Source organism: Alexandromys fortis, unplaced genomic scaffold (genome assembly GCF_014885135.2).
Source record: "Alexandromys fortis isolate MF-2015 unplaced genomic scaffold, M_Fortis_MF-2015_v1.1 scaffold_46, whole genome shotgun sequence".
In the NCBI taxonomy this organism is placed as follows: Eukaryota; Metazoa; Chordata; class Mammalia; order Rodentia; family Cricetidae; genus Alexandromys; species Alexandromys fortis.
In genome coordinates, this window is record NW_026067919.1 from 2,887,997 (window position 1) to 2,910,713 (window position 22,717).

Below are 22,717 nucleotides of genomic sequence, written 5' to 3' on the forward strand. Positions count from 1 at the left end.
ACACATTTCTACTATTATATTTTACCATGAAGCCTGTGGCCTACCCACAAAGTTTCAGCACTTCTGTCTCTGGCAGTGGATCTATGGCTTCTCACTAACTCTGCCTTCTTTCTTCCTGAATTCAGTTTAGTTTTCCCACCTCGCTCTATTCTGCTAAGCCACTTTCCAAGACAGATTTATTCATTAACCAAAGAAAGCAACACAGAGACAGAAGAACTTCCACACCATGTACACACAGGCATATGTGTACACACTTATGTGTATGCTTGTGCATGTATACATAGTTCAGTAGCCGCTGCAGGATGTTTCTTCCTGTCACTCTCTACCTTTCTTTTTGAGACTGTGTCTCCCACTGAAAATCCAGCTATACTCCAGTCATCTCTGGGGAATCTGCCTTTCTGAACTCTTCCAGCCCTGCTGTGAGTGATATGCTTTACACAGTGGTCTTTCTGTGGATATTGTGGATCTACTGAGGCTTTCATGCTTGAGCAACAGTGACTTTATGCACTGAGCCATCCCATCAGCCTTTGAAACTAAACTTTCTTAGTTTAAGATTTCTTGTCCAGGGTTTTGCATTTCATGCCGATTCTTGGTGAATTCTTGGATTATGTGTTCCTTTATAAATTTTTTCTTGACAATTTTCCTCCTTATATACTATTCATGATCTTTCTTAATGTCATGCTCACATTTTAGTGGCAATTTTTCTTTTCATAAAGGGATGATTCTCTTCTGCATTGACTACATTGCTGAAATAAAAGTTAATAAGTCTACTAAATTAGTGAATTTTGATCTAGCCAGGGCTCCAAAAGTCTAATGTTAATCATTTTCTCTTTACCAAACAAAGCTATTTCTAACTTTTACTTTAGTCATCAAACTCTATAGTTAAATATTTTAGATAGAGCAAGGGAAAAATTACTCTTACAGTTGGTAATAGGACTCATGAAAGCTATTCATGGATTTTGATTTGACCTCATCGAAAACATTAGCTAAAATTCAAAAATGGAAAGCATATTTGGGGGATTTTGCTTATTTGAATTATGTAGATCCCGTTCTAATCTGTATTTTTTTTGAGGTAGAAAGATGCATGCCTTTAATCTGAATCTTTGAGTTTAGAAGACATATGTTTTTAATCTGGTTCTTGAGGTGGGAAGACACACCTTTAATTGAAACTATACCTTCTCCTGGAAACATATATAAACATATGGAAGAAATAAGCTTTTACCCCTTGCCTTGCTAGCAAGTACATTCCTCCATTGGCATTTGAGTGTACTTCTTCAGGATTCCAGCATATACTGAAGACCAGTTGAGACATCCGATCTTGTAAACTGAGCAAGAACTGAGTTCTTGGACTTTTTGTTCACAGCCAGCCATTGTTGATTTACCTAGACCACAATCTGTAAGTAATTCTAATAACTCTTCTTTCTATATGTAGAGAGATTTATTCTATAAGTTCCGTAGTCTAGAGAACTTGAACTAATACAGGACTCTTCTCTAGAATTTTTGGCTAAATAATCACAAAAGTAAAATATTGTTCTGCATGGGAATCAGGGATGTATATGGTTTCTCTTGCTTAACAGTTATGTCAGACCTCAGCTGAATATTTCAAAGATGTTTTTGATGATTCATTTTTTTCCATCACAATTTTATGTGTTAGAATTTAGAAGATGGTCAGTTCTGTCATGTTCCATGAAGTTATAAAGAAGTTTAAACTGGGAATACAGACATCAGGAGTAGCTTCAAATGCATGATATTCAGAGTCCAGTGCAATGTATAAAGATATAGTTCTTATTTGGAAAATAGAAAGAAACTTTTGTTAAAGGTAATAAAACTTAAATTTCCTTCATCTCAATTTTTTTCTGTTTACTTGTGGCACCCTTTATTTGCTAATTAATACCTTTCTAGTTAAATAAAAAGTAGCATTTATAATTTCTTATTTATTTATTTATTTATTTATTTATTTATTTATTAAAGATTTCTATCTCTTCCCCACCTCCGCCTCCCATTTCCCTCCCTCTCCCCCAATCAAGTCCCCCTCCCTCGTCAGCCCAAAGAGCAATCAGGGTTTCCTGCCCTGTGGGAAGACCAAGGACCACCCACCTCCATCCAGGTCTAGTGAAGTGAGCATCCAAACTGCCTAGGCTCCCACAAAGCCAATACGTGCAGTAGGATCAAAAACCCATTGCCATTGTTCTTGAAGTCTCAGTAGTCCTCATTGTCCGCTATGTTCAGCGAGACAGGTTTTAACCCAGGCTTTTTCAGACCCAGGCCAGCTGGCCTTGGTGAGTTCCCGATAGAATATCCCCATTGTCTCAGTGTGTGGGTGCACCCCTCGTGGTCCTGAGTTCCTTGCTTGTGCTCTCTCTCCTGGTGCTCCTGATTTGGACCTTGAGAAAGCAGTGTGGATGTTTCTCAGGAAATTTGGGATCAACCTACCCCTGGACCCAGCAGTATCACTCTTGGGAATATACCTAAGAGAGGCCTTATCATACAACAAAAGTATATGCTCTACTATGTTCATAGCAGCATTGTTTGTAATAGCCAGAACCTGGAAACAACCTAGATGCCCTTCAATTGAAGAATGGATGAAGAAAGTATGGAATATATACATATTAGAGTACTACTCAGCAGTAAAAAACAAGGACTTCTTGAAGTTTGCAGGCAAATCGATGGAAATAGCATTTATAATTTCTAGCATAAACTTTGGCATTTATCTTGATAGTAAACAATACCAGTCTCAACCATAGAGCCCTAGAAATTCACATGGTAAATTGCTGAAACTAGACTATACACATGAAAGGTTTCACACACATTTTTCATGTTTCCTGGCACAATGGATGACATACATGATTTTTTCTTGTTTTTTAAAAATTTTATTATATTTTATTACACACACACACATGCACAAACACACCATAGCATATGCATAAAAGTCAAAGGAAAACCTGCAAAAGTTGATTATCTTCTTCTACCATGTAGATATCAAAATAAAATTCAGTAAATTGGGAGCATGGGAACCTTGGGAGAGGGTTGAGGGGAGGAAAGTGGCGGGGAGGGGAGCAGGGAAAAATGTAGGGCTCAATAAAAATTAATAAAAAAAATTTAAAAAAAGAGAAAGAAAAGAAAAACTCAGGTTGTCTGATTTGGTAGCAAAACCTTTACCTGCTTAGCCCGTTTTCCAACCCTCTGATTTCACTGACACACATTTTCTTCCAATGACTTCTGTATTTACTGTATTAATGAGTAGAATGTCAGAGAAAGAGAGGGAGAGAGAGAGAGAGAGAGAGAGAGAGAGAGAGAGAGAGAGAGAGAGAATTTAGAATTGACTATTTGGGATTAGATAATCTACTGGAATCTTCTGTCTGGATTAGATTTATTTCCTTCTCTCAATAGTCATTAGTTGTCTGTAACTCTTCAGTTAGGGTAGGGCTTGCGAAGTTTCCTTGATCTATGCTGCCATGTCAACTGCTATTGTCATTATATAATTCTTGTTTAGGTGAACATATTTTTGAAATCTTATGACTACAACTTCCTAATCATATATAGAAGACACTATCTTACATCTTTCATCTTTATCATAAGATCCCTTCCAGTTGATGATCAAAAGAATCCAAGATACTCCCCAAACAATCACGGCTATTGTCATTGCCTTTGGCTGCCTCCTAGAACTTGAAGGTCAGCTTGAAGACCCTATTGCTGAAGACATCACACACTTTGAACACATGATTTGAACGAAATCAAGCTGAAACTGACATGAAAGCTTCCTCCATGAAAAATAACTTTCATAATACCATAGGTATCATGCCAACCACCAGTGGAGAAAAGCAATCAATGGTCCTACACCGTTACAAACACCAATGACCATGCTGGAATGATACACTCAATGATACAATAGTGAGACTTGCATCCTGGATGGCAGATCAACAGCATCTATTTGGACTTAACACCCACTCGATAGAAGGTAATTCTTTCCTGGTAATATAAATTAAGCCAATAACCCATAGTTTATGAAGTTATGAACTCTGGAGGAATGATTATTACTGTCACTATCCTAAACCAGTCTATCTGAATTCTAAAGATTTATCCTTATTGTCACAGATGTGTGTAACCTTTATCCCTCATCAAGCACTATTGTTTTTAGTAACAAATAAAGTCTATTACAGAAACCCACAACTGGTCAAATTCCACAGGCCACATGATGCACAATGCTAATAGGTACATCTGCAGAGCAACTCGTTCACCTAGGGCTTGGAGAACGTCATTGACAAGAAACACTTTAAATTTAAGCTGAATGCTTTGTATTTTTGTTTAAGATATAGTCAACAGAAAGTTAACGCATTCTAGGCAGGGATAGATGGTACTTATCTGTATATCTTAGATTCTGACGTCCAGAAGGCCAGCCATTTCCATATATACCACAACAGCATTTTAAAATGAAATCCATCATAGATTAACTTATTAAGGAATGAGCATGCCCATGTTTCAACAAAATATTAGTTGCAGAAACTGGTAGCAGGCAAAATTTAGCAGTTACCTCCTGGTTTTCTAATACTCTGTCTTAACAAAACAAGAAGGAAATAATCAACCACACCAATAACATTAAAAAGAGCTTCATTTGAAAGCATTTTGTATGACCACTTATTATTCTTGGAAACTTAGGGAGTTTAACTTTTAAAGTATTTGAAATTTCATCTAATCACATCATCAATTTTTAAGAAAAGTACTTTATATTTGTCTTAATCCATATTATGGCATACATATAGAAAGTATGCCTTGTGCACATTCACACAGATATACACATACTCGTACATACACTCAAAGTTACACAATTATTTTTTATTAAAAAAAGATACCAAACTTTGTTTCCATGCACCTTTATGCACAAGCAGAAAACAGTTTGAAAGCAAATTTATGTTTTTCATTTACAATAGAATATACAGCGATAAATTTAACAGAAGTTATATAAAACTTCTATAGTAAAACTACAAATCATTTTTAAAATTAATTTCAGTATTGTATTTCCTATAATAAAAGATCCAAAATTGAGATGATGATGTTTCCTGTTGATATGCATATTCAAACCTGTCCTGAGCATAATTACAAAAGGAATCTTTGCAAAAGTCAACAAGCTGCATATAAATCCCCTGTGAAAATAGTAGGACCTGAGTGAGCCAAAGCTTGAAAACAGAGTTGGAGGATGCACATGCCTCAATCCCAAAGCTATTCGTGGTGCAACAGGAAACATGCCTGAGAACAAACATACATGATCAAAGTGTTTTGGAATTGCTTTTGGGGTTGTGTGTGTTGTGTGCTGGTGCATGTACATGCATGTACTATGTATAGCATGTGTTGAATGCCCATGCATTTGGTCAGAGTACAAATTCATGGAATTGGTTCTTTCTTCTACCTTTACATGTGTTCTAGGGGTGGAACTCAGGTTGCCAGATGTCTGTGACATGTACCTTGACAGCCGAGCCATCTCACCAACCTCTTTTTGATAAGGGAATCAAATCAACTTAAAGGGAAAGGAAGATTCCTGACCCACAGTCTCACATTTGGTGTAAAAATTAATTTGAAGTGTCTAATAATTGACCATAACACTCATGGAAAAAGTCATTTGTGCAAATCCATATCACCATCTCCCATGGTATGCTTGAATATACTCTGTGCCTTAGAGACCTAACTTACCTACTTCCTTCTTGGCATCTGAGAGCAGAACATGACAAGGGAGAGCGATCGTGGGAAGTGAGGGGAGGGGATGGAAAAGGGAGGCGAGGAGGAGGCAGAAATTTTTAATAATAATAAAAAAGATCCAGCTGAAAGAATAATAAGGTCACAGAAGTCATCTACATATTGCCACTGGATAAGAAAATCAACACAGATGCTAACCAGTATCATATAACACGACAGAAGATGAGGCAGTGAGAAAAGCAAGACAAGTGAAGAGTGTGGAAGAAGACAGGGAACACGAAAACATGACTGACAAGGATGCGGAGGGGTGGCTATAAATAGACGACCCAGACTTCCAAATGGCTGACTGCTGAAAGCTTGCATCTCAGGGGAATGTCTTCACTCATACAAGCAAGAGTGATGGTCTTCTTGGCAACTTCAACTGCTGATTCTTCAAGAGAATAAGTGTCGCAGAGGCGCTGTCAAGGATTCTGTTTTCACAACTGTTCTGTGAGGGACAGAGAACAGTCTCAGCTAGTTGTTCTTTCAATTTGAGTGGGTGAACACGTATATAGTAGAGCAGAGTGAAAGAATAAATAGTTGGTTGCTGACAGAAGCAACAGATAGAAAGCAAAGCATCATTAAATCTGGTACTTAGAACCACCAGCAGAATCAGCTGGAGTAGCCCAGTTGAGAGAGCAAAGAAGCTAACCTCATTAAATTAGGGGTTTACAAATAGAAATCAATGGAAGAAAGCCCATTGGAGCTTCCTTTTAGTCTTAGAGATAGAGTCAAAGGTATAGTAGAGTATGCTTTCTGGTGAAGCTTCCACATGAAGAATAGACAGAAGCCAATAGTTGACATCATCTGTGCTATGCTTTATTGAAAGCCATGGGAGGCCTACCCCTTTCTAAACAGAAATACAGGGGGAGTAGTTTGAGGATGCTAAAGGGGAGAGGTAATGGGAAGAGTGGGGGAAAAACTTTGTTCAGGATGTAAAATGAATAATAATTAAATAAAAATATAGTTGACATCATCACATCAGATACTTAAAATGTCCATCAGAAACCAACGGATAAAGTTAAAGCATACAGATGCAGTTTTTAACTGAGATTTTTTTCCGTGGATGAATTTCTTAAGGCAGAAATTCTGAGTTCCCATTCCCACCACAGCATCTTTTTTTTTCTCAAAAAAATAATACTCACAGAATCTTATTATGCACTGAACTCACAAATCTCTGACTCTACCTTTCTTTCTTTTTTTTCCCTATTATCAAAAACAAATATTCTCATACAATGTATCCTGATTACAGTTTTCCCTCCGTATACTCCTCCCAGTTCCTCCCTTTTTCCCTTCTCATCCAGATCCATCCCCTTTCTGCCTCACATTAGAAAACAAACAAGCTTTTAAGGAATAATGATGAAATCAAATAAAACTAAAACAATTACTAGCACATAATAACTAGACAAAACAAAGAGGAGGAAAGGAGTTCAAAAAAGTCACAAGATTCAGAGACTTCTTATTACCTCACTCAGGAATTCCATTTAAAAAAACTAAGCTCTCTCTCTCTATATATATATATGTATATGTATATATACATATATATATATATATATATACATACATACAGATAACTTGTTGGGTAAAAGGAGAGAAGAAAAAAATAAATGAAAGTTTTAAAATAATGAGATAATTTAAAAACAAAATAGCCCCGACCTGATGTTATGACACAAGGAACTTTGAATGATACCATTGAATTGGTCTTCTGTTGGTCATCTACTAATGGGATGTAGCCTACTCTTAAGAATAATTTGTTTATCCAGTGAGATGCCCCTGAAAGAAAACAAATTTTAATTTGCAAGTGGTTATCAATTGGAGATCTTCTGATTTAGGGATGATGCATATGTCCACTTATTTTTTCAGCTCTGGGGCCCTATCTGGTACAGATCCATGTAGGCCTTGTGAATGCTTTCTCAGTCTCTTTGAGTTCATATGTGCATTTATCCCTTTGGTTTAGAAGGCCTTTAGACTCCTATATTCTTTCTGTTTCTTCTTCTGTTGAGTTGCTTGAGAATGAGGGGAGGAATTCGTCAGGAATTTCTCATTTATGGTTGAGTATCTTAAGGTCCTTCTGTGTCTACATAAATCTGGCTATGAGTCTCTATTTATTTGCATCTACTGCAGAAAAAAGCTTCTCTGATGATGACTGAGCAAAGTATTAGCAAGTGCCAGTATGAAAGGTATGTGCCAAGGTGTTTTTATGTCATGTGATAGGCAAAATTAATCTTTCCATCTGTTTTCGAGGCCATAGTGATTTTAGTACCCTTAACTACTTACTGGTTTTCCCTTTCATTATATAGTCAGGGCCCAAGATGACTTAGAACAAAGGGTTTGAAGGACATGACATAAATATGCTTGGGTCTAAAGTGAGATAATCTCACTTCCAGAGCAATCTTGCTGGTGAGATCACAAACACACAGCAATTTGAAAATATAATGTCCATTGCAGAACTTCTAGTATTTTCCCATTAATAAATAGGAGAAATATGAGGCTAAGCTTTGGAAAGTAACCTTGTGTAAAACAAGGTTCTTGGCTTCAGAAAGCCCTTGCTGTTTTCTGCCTGGATCTCTGGTTGTTCTGTATAGTTCTCAACTGGCAATGTCCCCCCATTATCTGTGTATGATTCTCGGAACTTACCTGCCACACGGAGGCATGCTTTCAAGCACCTTAACCACCTCAGAGATCTGACATAAATATATTTTTTTGTCCTGCTGTGGCTAAAGTGAATATCATTCAAAAAGAAATTGAATGTTCTTTTCTTCTATAGGATCCAACTAGGGAAAGGGAGCATAAATATAAAATGAGTAGCACTTACCCTTTCACCTTTAATCCATTTACTTCAAGGAGCTAAGTTTCTTTTCATGTAGAGTCTTGCAATGAAGGGACAATATTGTGTGTATAGAAATGGTCTGTGGGGTTTTAATCTCACTGGGAATCAAAAGGTGGTAAAGGTCAAAGAACAAAGAAAAGGCCTGGAGAATTCTTCCTATACTTTTTGCAGTGTGGTAGCAGCTACTGAAAAGAGAGACAATTCCACAAGTCATTCTGAGCAAACCAACACTGAGCTTGATAGCAATACTCAGCACTAAGCTAATTTGCTAGCACAAGAGTGTTTTCAGTAGGCCTGAGTTGTCATTATTAAATAAATTTTGCTCTGATAATGGTCAGGATGCCTGACATAAGCATAAAAGCTCTCTTATTTAATTAATGATTCTATGACATAAGCAGTATTATCTTTCTAGATTACAAATGAGTGTGAGGCCTAAGGAAATTAAATAGCATGCTGAAGCCAAGATACCCAGAATTCACGTGATACAAGAAACATTAAGGTTTGTCTTCTGTTGTTTGGAACCTGGATTCTTAAGCTCATTATATAATCATTCATTGTACCTCTGTTTTTGTAGAAGTATTGACTGTAACTGTGAAAACTGCAAATAATTTCTAGAAAACTCAGTGATGTACATTATCAAGGAAAAGGAGCAAGTACAATGTATGAAAATTCTCATTACTCATTTCTCTTTTCCCTTGGCATGTTTTCATTGAAGATGGGATGAATGCCCTGGTAATTAAAGTCCAAGTGTATTTACTTCTGAAATTTAGAGGAGGCACAATAAAAAACCAGAGATTTGAAATATGATTACCACCATTTTTATAATAAAACCTTTAAATAATATTATGCCAAATATTATAGATCTGTGATTGTAAACCTTCAACCAGTTAACTTTCCATCACTCTTTGTTCAATTTGGTCATTGTTTTGGGGGGTCTCAGTCTATGTCTGCTGTCTCCTTTACATAGGGCCTGTACCAAGAAATCAAATTATGCCAGACATATGCAATTGTACTCTTGTCTAGAGAGCAAAATAGGAAGAAGAAAGGGCCAGGGCACCATTATCCACTTAATGAGATGTGGTCTGTGACCTAAAATGACAAAACTGGGTTGCACATATCTTTTTCTCTGGAACTGTGTCTCAAACACAGGATCTCAAGTATACTAAGCAAGCACTCTACAACTGTTACACAACCCAGCATTAAGCACCAAGTCTTAGAGGTTCCAGTATTAACTAATAACACTATACCGAGGGTTTGTAAATGGAGACACTACTTTTGTTTTTAGCCACACAGATCTGAATAATCATACAAAAGCTATATTAATTGCAACAATTTTGACCAATGGCTCAGGTGTATTCCTACCTAGCTTTTATATCTTAAATTAACCCATTTCTCTTTATCTGTGTAACACCATGAGGTTGTGGCTGGTAATGTTTTGGTGTCTTTCTCCTTTGGAGGTTACATAGTATCTTCCTGACTCTGACTCTTTCTCCCTTCATTCAGTTTACTTTCCCCACCTACCTATATTTTGCCCTGCCATTGGCCACAGCAATTCTTTAATAAAAAATGGTAATAAGTATATTTATAACATAAAGAGGGGTATCCCATATCATCTCCCTTTTCTGTCTAAACAGAAAGGAAGGTTTAAACTTCAACATAGTAAACTTGAATAAAACAAAACAGGTATCAAACAAAAATTACAGTTACAATATTTCTTTGTGAGTCTAAAGTATCATATCTAATTTATCTTTTATCATAACTAAGGAAAACTGTAACCATCTCACTTCAACTTGATCAAAGACCTCAGAAGGATATAATATTACCTAAGTAAACAGGAGTGCATTGTAAGCAACTTCAAACCTCTAGAATTGACAAAGGCATCTCACTCCCAGGACAGTCAGTAAAGTTCTGTAATGTGGGGCATCCATCTTCATTCTACAGGCCCATAGTATCTGGCAGATTTTGCCATCAAGCAGGAAATTTGAAAGACTGTTTTGCCTATATGGACAGTTTGACAGCCACTTTCTTCTGTGTTCCGCAGAATGTCTAGCAGTTTATTCTGTGAATCAGAAACCCTGAAGGAATTTCCCATCTTTTGTAAAGCTTAGCAGATATTTTCCTGTGGGTCATGCATGTCCAGTTCATACAAAATGCCATCAAGTACATCAGCCGATAGCAGTTTCTTGCCCAAATAGCTAGCCTTGTTGATGTGGGAGTGTCATATATCTGTTGATTTCATTGGTAAAGTAATAAAGAAACTGCTTGGCCTCATAGGTTAAAACATAGGTGGGAGGAGTGAACAGAACAGAATGCTGGGAGAAAGAGGAAGTGAGGTAAGACTCCTCAGAGAGACTTCACAAAGCTCCTCTCAGAGCGAGACACACGCGATGAAGCTCTGACCCAGGATGGACGTAGGCTAGAATCTTCCCGGTAAGCACACCTAGCGATGCTACACAGATGATTAGAATGGGCTAAATTAATATGTGAGAATTAGCCTAGAAGAGGCTAGATATAATGGGCCAAGCAGTGTTTAAAAGAATACAGTTTGTGTGTTGTTATTTCGGGGCATAAGCTAGCAGGTGGCCGGGGTCCTGGGGACGCAGCCCCACTGCTCCTATTACTACACCTTGTCATATTAATGGCAAATTCCATAATGAGTTTCTTCAATTCTCATCCACCTCTCTGAAGTAACTGGTGCTGCCAGAAACAGACACATCTCACTGCTGAGAAAATTCTAAGTTCTTATAACATTTTAAATGCCATATTCTGTAGGTCTTTGAAAAGTTTGAAGAATACCTATCCATCTGAACTATATCTCTGTGCATCTAGAAAATCTAATATGACGAAAAGTATGACTACTATAAATGACTATTAATCTGCATTTTTAAATTATATACTATATTTTTAAATGAACTGCATAAACATAATGCTTTTTATGAGGCTAGGAATATACATATAACAAAGTAGACCTTAAATTTTATCAATAAACCAAAGTTCATACCAATACCAATATAAAGTTTCCATTTCCAGATCATATCCCCCTTATTTTTTCTAGAAAGACTTACACCTGGACCTTCAGAGATCTTTGGTTCCTGCCTACTCCCTTAGAGTTTCTTCCCAGATTCATTCCCATACCAGCAGAGGTCCTGGCTTAGGCCTAGTTCCTCAGAGGTCCTAGACTCACACCCAGACCCACAGGGGACCTGGCTTATGTCTACTCTTTTGAAGGTTCCAGAATCATGTCCAGACCCTCAGTGGTCTCTGGTTCTGGTCACTTGCTCAGTGGTTATTCCCCTGTACCTGTTCCGGTGGAGTTCACTGTCTCAGTTCTGCTCTGGACCCTGTCGCTGGCTCACTCCTGCTCTGCCAATGTCCCAGGATTGGATCAACTCTGTTCCTGTGAAGCTTGCTTTCTCAGGCCCACTATGGCTTAGGTAGCTAGTTCAGTCCCACTCCTGTGGAATTTGTTGCCTCAGGCCTGCTCCAGCCCAAGGTCTAGATTAGGAAATTTTTCTTCTATGCTTTTGTGAATATATTTTCTAGGTCTTTGAGATAAGATTCTTCTCCTCTTCCCATTATTCTTTGGTTTGGTCTTTCCATAGTATACCAGATTTCTTGGATGTTTTGTATTAAGAACTTTTTAGATTTAATACTTTCTTTGATGAATTAATCTATTTCCTTTACCATATTTTCAAGTTTGAGATTTTCTCTCCCATCTCATGTATTTTATTGATGGTGCTTGCATCTCTCATTCCTATTTGATTTCCCAAATTTTTTTCCAGAATTGCCTCCATTTTTGTTTTTATTGCTTGCATTTCCATTATTAAAATTTTTGACCAATTTCTTTCAGCTTTTTATTTTTTTCTTGACATTCTTTAAGGTATTTATCAGTTTCTTACATTTTTTATGTCTTTAATTTCATTAAGGGATATTTTTCATTTCATCTTTAAGGACCTCTATCACCTTCATAACATTCGTTCTAAGGTAGTTTTCTTGTACTTCGGCTATGTTAGCTTGTTCGGGTATTGTTGTCATAGAATGGTTGGTCTCTCATGGTGCCATATTTCCCCTTCTGTTGTTGCTGGTGTTCTTACACTGGCATTTAGGCATCAGGTTTTTGGATGACTATATGTCTTGGTATACATGCCCAAGTTTGTCTTCATTGGATGGGTGTTTTGTTCATTGCTTTCTGTTTCCTCTCTGGTCTCCTAATATAAGTGGTTAGGGTTTCTGATTATTAACAAGTGTTCATGTCAAGAATGGTATCTCCAGTGGGGTTTTGCAGCCTGAAAGACCTCCGAGGTTTTGGATACCAATGTTACCTCTTCTGTTCTAACAGTATGTCTTGTCTCTGGGCTTCTGGGTAACTACTTAGCCTCCAATATTCCTAGTATGTGATGTCCTCCAGTACAACAGAAGTTTTCTACCAAGTTTGTGGACTATGGAGGTCATGGGAGTTGATGGAGGTGGAGACTGTTGTATCATTTTTAGTGAGTGTTAGGTACTTGTGGGTGGTGTCCCTAGATTCTTGTGTTTCTAGCCTCCAGTAAAGCAAAAGTTTTCTGCCTAAATTGTTTTCTAGAATATCTAGCCCTTGAGAAAAGTGCAGTCTAGCATTGTTGGATAAACTTTAGGGGTGTTAGCATGTCATACCTGCATCAGTCTCATGCCATGGACATCACAGTGAAGAACTACACTCAAGCTTTCCCTAGACATTTCCCTAGACATTTATGTGTCTTACTTCCCAGTATAGCAATGTCCTATGTTCTTCTTCTAGAGCACCCTGAGCAGTGAGTACAAACGTCTTCTTTACAATTAGCTTTTGAAAACCAGGCAGTGGTGGCACACGCCTTTAATCCCAGCACTCGGGATGCAGAGACAGGCAGATTTCTGTGAGTCTGAGGTCAGCCTGGGCTACAAGATCTAGTTCCTGGATAGGCTCCAAAGTTACAGAGAAACCTTGTTTCAAAAAACCAAAACCAATTAGCTCTTGAGCTGTTGGCCCCAAAATCCCCAAATTCCACTGCCCAAGTATTTATTCCCTGCCCTTTTTTTACAGTGTGGAATGGAGGGTTCTTTCCCTCATCTGGTTTTACAGGACTATCTATACACCAAGGCAGAACTGTTGACAGACCTACCATAGAAATCAGAGTCAAAGTATCATTGTTTTTGCAGTGAAAGTGATTGTCCAATTATAATTGTCCATAATATGAAATTTTCTACTGTCACTTGGTATTTTTACTGTGTCATATTTTTAAGCCACTGTGATGTTAAGGAAAGGATGTATTATTCATCATTGCCTAGACCAATGGTCCTTGATACCTAGTGCTCATTTGTAGGAGACCCTGTGTTTACATTTGTCCTTTCAGGATTCACCAGGAAAGAAAGACTGCCACAAGCATGTGTATTAGAAGAAAACACTATATTTTTATGCCATATCCCATCATTGTTTGCCATATAATCAATCAACAAACTGCACCCTCTTGGATAAATCTGTTCCTTGACTTGTTTTTGTACTTCCTGAGAACTGAAAATTGCTGTCAGCATCGGTAAAGAATTGTAAATACCACCATGGACAGAGAAAAATTTGACAGTTCTGTAGCAGGGACTATGTGTTGCCTGCACACACTACCTGGCCTTGTATAGATAACATTTATCTACCTGCCTTACTACCCAAGCCAATCTAAGGCACAATGACAATTTGCTAACTCCATTGTCATGTGACTAATTTCTTCTAGTTAAATCTGTCCCTCAAACAATAATCTATATTATACATACTATATCTATAGGAAATACATACTGAGAAAAGAATGTGGCTTGGAACCTCCCATTAGTTAGCTTGCATTTTATTTATTAAGGCCTAGAGAGTGAATCTTTTCACAATTTCAAAACTGAAGACACTCTATCTTTCATTGTGTTCAAACAGTAATTTACTGGCTCCAGATAAATACATTTAATACTTTTTTCCACCCTAATTAATAAAATTAATTTTAGTGTAAACTTAACCCATTACTTAATACTATTTAATAATATTAAATATTAGTGGTTTTGTCTCAGAAAGGCCATGTAGAAGAAAAGTAAATTCTGAGTTCTATACTAATTGAAACCTCTATTAATTTTATTTACTCTGGTGTTACTGTTTCCAGTTAGAGCAGGCAAGCTCTGTGTTCTACTTAACCCCAGGAGAGTTTTAATTTGACTTTACCTTTCCTTACCTAAATCATCTTTATATTGACATTAAAGATGGCCTTTTGACTCATTTAAAATAGTTACATGAAAGAAGAAACATATTAAACCTGATTTGTTTAATGTTGAGGGAATAAAGCCTGACATTTTAGAGACATATTAGTTCCGAGAAAAGAGACTCTCTTAAGTGAAACATCACTAATGTGCTTCTAAAAGGTCAACAATTTATCACCTGAGAGCAGGTGGATCAGAGCCACTTGATCTGTGCTAATCAATTTCTTTTTTCTCCAGTTTCCTGTTAAAAACCACTGCATGGGGAGATATGCACCGAGAAATGTAGGGAGGTGACATATGAAAATGTAAGCATGGAAGGGTATTGTTTTATCCTCTTGTGGAGAAAGTATTAATATGTGAACAACGTAGAGGTTGAGCTGAGTAGGTATAATCACACAGTATTTAATGATGTGTGTGTTATGCTTGTTTGTCTTTTTCTTTTTCCTCCATCAGAATTAACTGAGAAAGAAACATCTTTGCAAATGCAAGGAGGGCAGAATTTTGCCAAAGAGGATGTTAGACACAGTTAGTCAAGAAAATTTCTACTATTTACTGTTGTTCAACATTGGAAATTGCTCTGTGTACATTTGGAATCAATTATACCCAAGGAGTGTGTGAAGAACAGGGTAACTTCTGGAGAATTTAGAAAGAACAGTTTCCTTAGCCTCCTGCTGCTAAAGTCAAAAGTTATTTGAATAAATTAAAAAACATGGTAAAAAGCCTAGAGTTATCTGTAAACCACGTGTGTTAACACAACAACCTTCCAAGCAACTAATATTCACTGGGGGTATCAGATGGAACAACTGTCTTGACGTTCATAACCACTTTCTGATTTCTAAGGCCCTTTTCTACAGAAATAATCTACATTTGGCATTATATATCTACTCAAAAAACCTATGGCTGGGCAGTTCATGGGTCTGTGAGAGGCAACTCATGGGTCTATACGGGGAGGTTCATGGGCCGGGACATGTGCTATTATTATTTTCATAATGGGCATGTTGTCATACTACCTTCCAAATACTGTGTTTGTGCTCACAGATTAGTGGAATTCTCAACTTGAGGCGGAGAAGCTTTCTTTTTTTGTCATGTGGTTTCAGTTAATGCAGACTCATACCTTATCAAAGTCCAATTTGTCTATGTTTGTACATCACCCACTCCATGGCTGTAGATATTATCTAAAACATCTTTTCCATTTCCCTGTTCTGAAGTATACCTTCTTATACAGTCATTGTTTCAAGTCTTATATTTAAGTCATTAATCTGTTTTACATTGATTTTTGTAAATTGTGAGAGATTTAGGTTGTTACCATAGGTAAAATGAAGCAGGCATGGAGAGACAAGTCCTGCATGATCTCATTCATATACAAAGCTTGAAACACTCAAGTTAGAAATTGAAAGTATGGCTACCACAGGCAGAGAAAATGGGGTGAAAAGTACAATGAGATAGGAGCAAATATTTTGTACAGTAGGGTGAGTATGGATAATTATATTTCAATAAACTACAAAACGAGATTTTGAATTAAAACAGTGGCAAATATTGGAGGGACGTATTAGTGTCTTCCCTTTTTGCTTTGACCGAGACAAGAAACGACTTAAGGGTATGAGTTCAGATTCCCAGCAGCCACAACAATGTCAAACAGGGCCTTACATGCCTATTGCTCTAGCTCTGACATGTGGAGAAAGCAGAATCAGCCGTTCTCGTTATGAAAACTAGACAGCTCTAGATTCAGTATCAAAGGAGATACTCATAAAGATCCAACGTTTTCTTCTGACTGTGCAACACATACTCACTAACATACATATTCCAAGTATATAACACACACACACACACACACACACACACACACACACACACGAAACAGAGGCAGGAAGGAAGAAAGGAAGGAAGGAAGGAAGGAACGAAGGAAGGAAAGAAGGAAGGAAGGAAATGAAAGAAACAAAAGAATGAAAGTGAACTCAAAATAAGAGATGTTTGTTTTGACTCATGGCTTGAAGGATTCAGGTGATCACATTGGTCAAGACATGGCAGCAAGGAATGGTCCATCCCTGTGGCAGCTGCAATGTGAGGCTGCCTGACCACATCAGTGCATATCAAGAAGGAGAAAAGAAAGAAGCAGGGCTGGCTTAAAATACCTCACACCCCTCCACAGTTACCCCCTTCTCCCAGTGAGGTGCTGCCTTTTAGGTTTTCAGCCTTCCCAAGCAGATGAAGTATTGAAACACATGAGCCTGTGGAGAACATTTTGCAAGCCATAGCAAGGATCTAGACTGAGTAAACTTGAATTAAATATTTTTCACTGTATGCATTATTAAAACAACAAAGCACCTCAAATTATGTAAATTTTTTTAGTGCTGTTAATGAAAACAGCTTAGCTTTTGATAGAAAAACAGTAGGTAAATGTAACTCAAGTAAAAAGGGACTCATGGAGATGAGAAACATAAAGGTGATGCCCAGTTGTCCACTTGCGGCTGGAATGCTCATCCCGTTGTCTCTGGACTTCCATCTACAGATTTTTTTTCTACCTACACATATTAATTATAGTGTGTCTGATACGTAGCCATTTGTTTATATTCTATATTGCCATAAAATGTGATTTAAAGTAAAATAGAATTTCTACAAAGAGATTCTAAATATGTAAAAGCTCTGCTTTTGTTGAGAAAAAAATGTATACCCTTGCTTTTACAGAGACTGCATCATAATAAGATAAGGAAATATAGCTTATTTCTTTCCTATTTCCTGAAAGTTTATTTACATAAGCAAGAACTCATCAATTCTCTCTTGTGTATAAATGACTTAGCATTCTCTCTCATGGTATGATGGGTGCCAACTCATTAATTATCCTGAAGCTTCTTGACTATCTTTTTACAAATCAAACTTAATAGCTGTGATGAAAATTCAATGGTTATTTATATTTAGAATAGTATTGCCCTTTATTTTTAAAAAACTTTTTTATTGATTATTTGTGGATCTGAAATCATGTATCCAGTTCTCTTTTGTGCCCTTGTCCCTTCATATCTGCCCTCTGCCCTTGCAACCTCCCTCCCAAAGGAAGATAAATTTTAAAGGAAAAGTAAAAACAAAGTTTTGGCATAAACACTGTAGTGCGATATAAACAGAGGTTTTTCTATTGCACCCTGTACAAGGCACTCCTAAATAATCTCTCAGAGGCTTAATATTAATTACAAAATGCTTGGTTGACTCAGGCTTACTGCTATCTAGCTCTTGCCTTTAAATTAACCCATTTTTATTAATCTATATTTTGCAATGTGTCTTGTGGCTTTTTCTGTGTTCTAATATATCTTGTTCCTCCAGTGGCTGACTGGCATATCTCCAGATTCCACACCTCCTCGTTTGAGCATACAGTTTGTTCCACCTAACCTTATTTTGCCTGGCTATTGGTCAAACAGCTTTTATTATTAACCAATAAGAGAAATACATATTCACAGTATACAGAAAGAGCATCCACAGCAGCGTGATCCAGTGAGTCACATAGTATACCCTTTAGTCCATACATCTTTACTTGTAAGTGTTCATTGTAACAAGTCATTGATCTGGTTCAAGGCCTCTTGGATCTGCTATACCCTCAGTACTGGACCCTCTCTGGAACTCCTATTGTATACATAGTTGTTGACATGTGTCATGACAATCCTGTGGCTTTGGATCTGCAGGTCTGGTTCCTTCACATGCTCAAGCTCATGGTGCTTTCTTTGCAACAATAGAACAATGACTAAGACAGAAGTTGGTGCCAGGGACTGAGGTGTTTCTGTGACAGCCCTGATGATTCTGTTATTTGAAAGAATATGGGAGACTTTGAAACTTAAGACTAGAAAAGTTGTTGAATGCTTTAAGTGGGGCTTAATTAGCCATCCTAGTCAGAATACAGAAGACAGTAATGCTCATAGTGATTCGAATTATGGAGGTCTAGCTCAAGAGGCTTCAGAGAGAAACATAGTAGTGGTAGTAGTAATTAGTAGTAGTAGTAGTAGTAGTAGTAGTAGTAGTAGTAGTAGTAGTAGTAGTGGGGCTACAGACCATTCTTGTGGTATTTTCACAAAGAATGTGGCTGTTTTCTGCCCTTGTCTGAATAATAGGACATAGGCTAAACTTAGTTTTGGATGAATGGCACTGGCAGAGAAAATTTTAAGACAGCCTACCGAGTATGACTGTATCACATAGCTATTAGTGATCACGCTCAGGTGTATCTGTAGTGGAAAGGAGTGAGGGTGATATAGAAATACAAACTGCATTCTTTGAGGAGAAAAGGAATTCCACACTGGGAAGAAACACTGTTGAAACTGTGATAGACTATGGAGACTTTTGAAGATAGATTAAATACATTTTACATTATGAGACTGTTGTAAGTCTATAGGGGGCAGGGAGTGAAATGTGATTTGAATGAAAATGTCACTATAGGCTCATATATTTGTGTATATATATCCCAGTTGATGAACTATTCTGGAAAGATTAGGAGGTATGTTTTATTTTTTTTAAGGAAATTTTTCCTTGGGATGGGCTATCCGGTCTCAAAAAAAAAAAAAAAATTGCCAAGCCCAGTCTCTCTTGCTTGCTCTCACCTCTCTCCCACCTCTCTTTTTTTTTATGCCTATTGATCAGGCTATAGCTCTCAGCTACTTCTTTAGTACCATGGTTGCCTTCCTGCCACCAAGCTCTCTTTCTTGATGGTGATAGACTAACCCTCTAAACTCTCAACTAGCTTCCAATTACATGCTTTCTTTTTGTAAGAGTTGCCTTGGTCATGATGTCTCTTCATAGTAATGGAACAGTAATTAAGACGGATGATGAAAAGAATGCAAGAAATGAAAATATTTATTGGAAAATACAGAAATAGAAAGTCTTCTATGAAATGAAGTTGGAAAAGGTGACTGTTCCTGCCATCATAATCCTAATTCATATATGAAGAAAATTCGAAATCTTTATAAAAACCCAGTTAGAGAATAAAATGTAATGCTAGAGTCAGGGAAGACCCTCAGAGCATACACCTAATCAGCCAGAGAAGAAACTTCATGAGATATGAATAAGGTTCATCCCATTACTTGGCAGCATCTCTGTCTCTTACAGTGTTTCTCCGTTCATAATCTTAGGGACTGAAGCCTTGCAATGCAGAAGAAGGCATTCGGGACAGTATTCTCTCTTCCCTAACCAAGTTTAGCTCATGGCAAATGCACCATTATACAACATACAACAACCTCAACCTTGTACCTGGACCAGGGTTAAATTGCCAGGCTGGAACTATATTGCCAAATGCTCTGTGCCAGAGATAAGACAGGTACAGCTCTCCGCTGTAAACCTACCCTAGATGCTGCCCTTGGTACAGTAATAGCAGCTTTCACTGGAAGTCAGAGCAGGTGTGGTGGCTAGTTTTGTGACACTTCCAGAGGGTAATATAAATAGGATCAAACAGAGGGCTATACCCTTTAGCAGTAGCTTAAACTCAGGAAGTGTTCTTGGTACCTTTCCAATTTCCGGAGCCTCAAGTTATTTCTCATTTTCTGAGATAGTTACCATATGCACATATCTGTTCACCTGTTGAGGTGTACTTAAGATTTTTTCAGTTTTGGCTGATTATAAACACAGGCTGCAGAAACATTCATGAACAGGTTTCTACATGAATATAGGTTTTTATTCATCTGAAATAAGTACCCAAGAACTGTGTGATTGTAAGGCAACACTTGATTTTGTAAGAACCTGCAAGCTGTTTGCCAAATATAGAGCATAATTTTATATTCCTATCAGCAATGGATAGAACTGCAATTGCTGCACATCATCGTGAGTACTTAACACTGTTGGTGTTTTATTTCAAATTCCAGCCATTCTCACTGATGATCTACAAATCACATCACGATTTCAATTGCGCTTCCCTAACGGTTCATGATATCAAATACTTTTTACCTATTTACTTTTCATAAAATATACGTGAGGGGGATTTTTCTATTTGAATCAAATATTTCTATTTGTATCAAGTAGGGCCTGCATTTTATATTCTTTATTTTTGAGTCACAATTAAAACCTACATGTTAAATAATTTAAGTATATAATTCTGTCTGACTTTGTTTCATTCAGTTTTTTTACAAACTGACTTGTCCTTATAAATTTCGGAATTCACATATAGTAAGTGTTATTACTTCATATAATAATTTTAAGTAATGCAATATAGTTTAATTGGGTTAACTAAAATTTCTATGATTTTCTTTAAGTAAAAGTTGATAAACTATCTTGCCTTATGGTAGAAAATTTTATATATAAAAATACCAATCAAGGAATGTTGAACTCAAAATTTCATGGTCAATTGGGAAGAAGAATCAGTCTTTAATTCAGAAAGAATTGATGATGAAAGGATAAAGTTAGGCTTTGTTTGAAATTTTAAATAAGCAAAGTGACTGAATAGGTAATGTTGCCTTGAAGGAAATGTGAAGGGCAGTCATGACATGATGTAAGGGTCTTCTTGAATGTGGGTGAGGTAGAGAGTATACATAAGGAACCACTGTGAATATTCTAACAATCAGAATTAAATTTGTGGTAAGAGATGGTTCCCTTTGAATGGGGAGTAATAAAAACAGTTACTCCTGCTCTGTCTGAGCCTAAACCTGCACAAACTGCATAGAAATAGATTGTAGAGCCATGGTGGAAGGAACTTGAACAGTGATGGCACATACCACGGTGGATAAAACACAGTTTGGTGAGTTGTCAAGGCACTTGCACATTCAATATGGTCTAATGGTAAATATGTAAACATGTCTGGAAAAACGCATAAAAAATAGAGGATAGCTCTTCATCCAATAACCACAGGGCTGGTTCATTAAGATGTTTCTAACTGGCAATTATTTCAATTTCAGAGGAACAAAACTCCACCTCCATCTTCTTGGAGTCCTGGATGCACAGGAGAAGTACATGAACTGACAGAAGTAAGACCCACTTACAAAGTGCTTTCCACACAGGGGCTTGCTCAAGTGCCTTCACCCCTACTATGGCCACTGGGTTGACTCAGAATTGTTAGTTGCATGACCTAGCCTCAAGAATCACAGCATCATTGTCAGCACTAGTGGTTGTATAGTACCCTATTCATTAGGGAGGAGTACCATACAGCAACAAGCATAACAAGATGGAGATAGCAGATGAAGAATGTTGGAACACTAGAAGAGACTCCTCCCTACTCTGGGATTTCTTTCCAGTGTGGGAAGTGGTGGCCCTTGGGAATGCAACCCCACCATTGCATTACAGCTTGCAATCCAGGGAATGGAAACCAACACAGGGCACATGAGCATCACTCAGAATATTATATATTGGCCCTTTAATCCTGTATTGGAGTCATGCCCCTACCTTCTGGTTTAGTTCATGGAAAGGTGTCTGTAATTGACAGACTCAGTTTAAACATTGCGCTTTGATGGAGAATCAGATTAAGTGATGATATTTTGTGGTAGCTTGACAGAGGCAATTGCATTTTGATTATATTATCCTCACACCACATTCTATATATAGTAGACTGGGAAAGTTTCTTGATTAGCAGATTTAACTGGAAATCCCTTCTATTTCTTTTAGATTTAGACACTTTAGGGGGTTATTTTATAAACTTTCTGTAATAAAATGTCAGCACTTTCTCTTGTATTTCTCAGCATATATAATATTTTAAATGCCTGAATTGAAAGTTCCTATATAATTTTAAGGATTCACTGAAATATTTCAATGCTATCTTTTATTTTAATCATTTTTTCAAAAAATAATTAGTTTTTATTATTTATTTTAAAAATGGCTCGACAGGTTTTAAGGCTAAGTATACTAAAACTGAATTAATGTGATCTATGTTTTCTGTCATAGATGAGTTTTATAAAATAATAAGTTCAAGGAATACCTACCTGTTATTGTTTATTATAGAAAATGGTCTTAACATTTCAGTAAGAACTG

The 22,717-nt window shown here is 37.1% G+C and overlaps 1 protein-coding gene across 1 annotated transcript in view; it reads left to right on the forward strand.

Annotated features, from left to right (window-relative positions):
• The first annotated feature begins 912 nt into the window (after positions 1 to 912).
• Positions 913 to 22,717, forward strand: part of Znf385d (zinc finger protein 385D) — a 716,416-nt gene continuing 694,611 nt past the window's right edge. The window contains exon 1 of the mRNA XM_050140572.1: positions 913 to 1,396. The gene's annotated coding sequence lies outside the window, so the exon portion shown is untranslated. The remainder of the gene's footprint in view (positions 1,397 to 22,717) is intronic.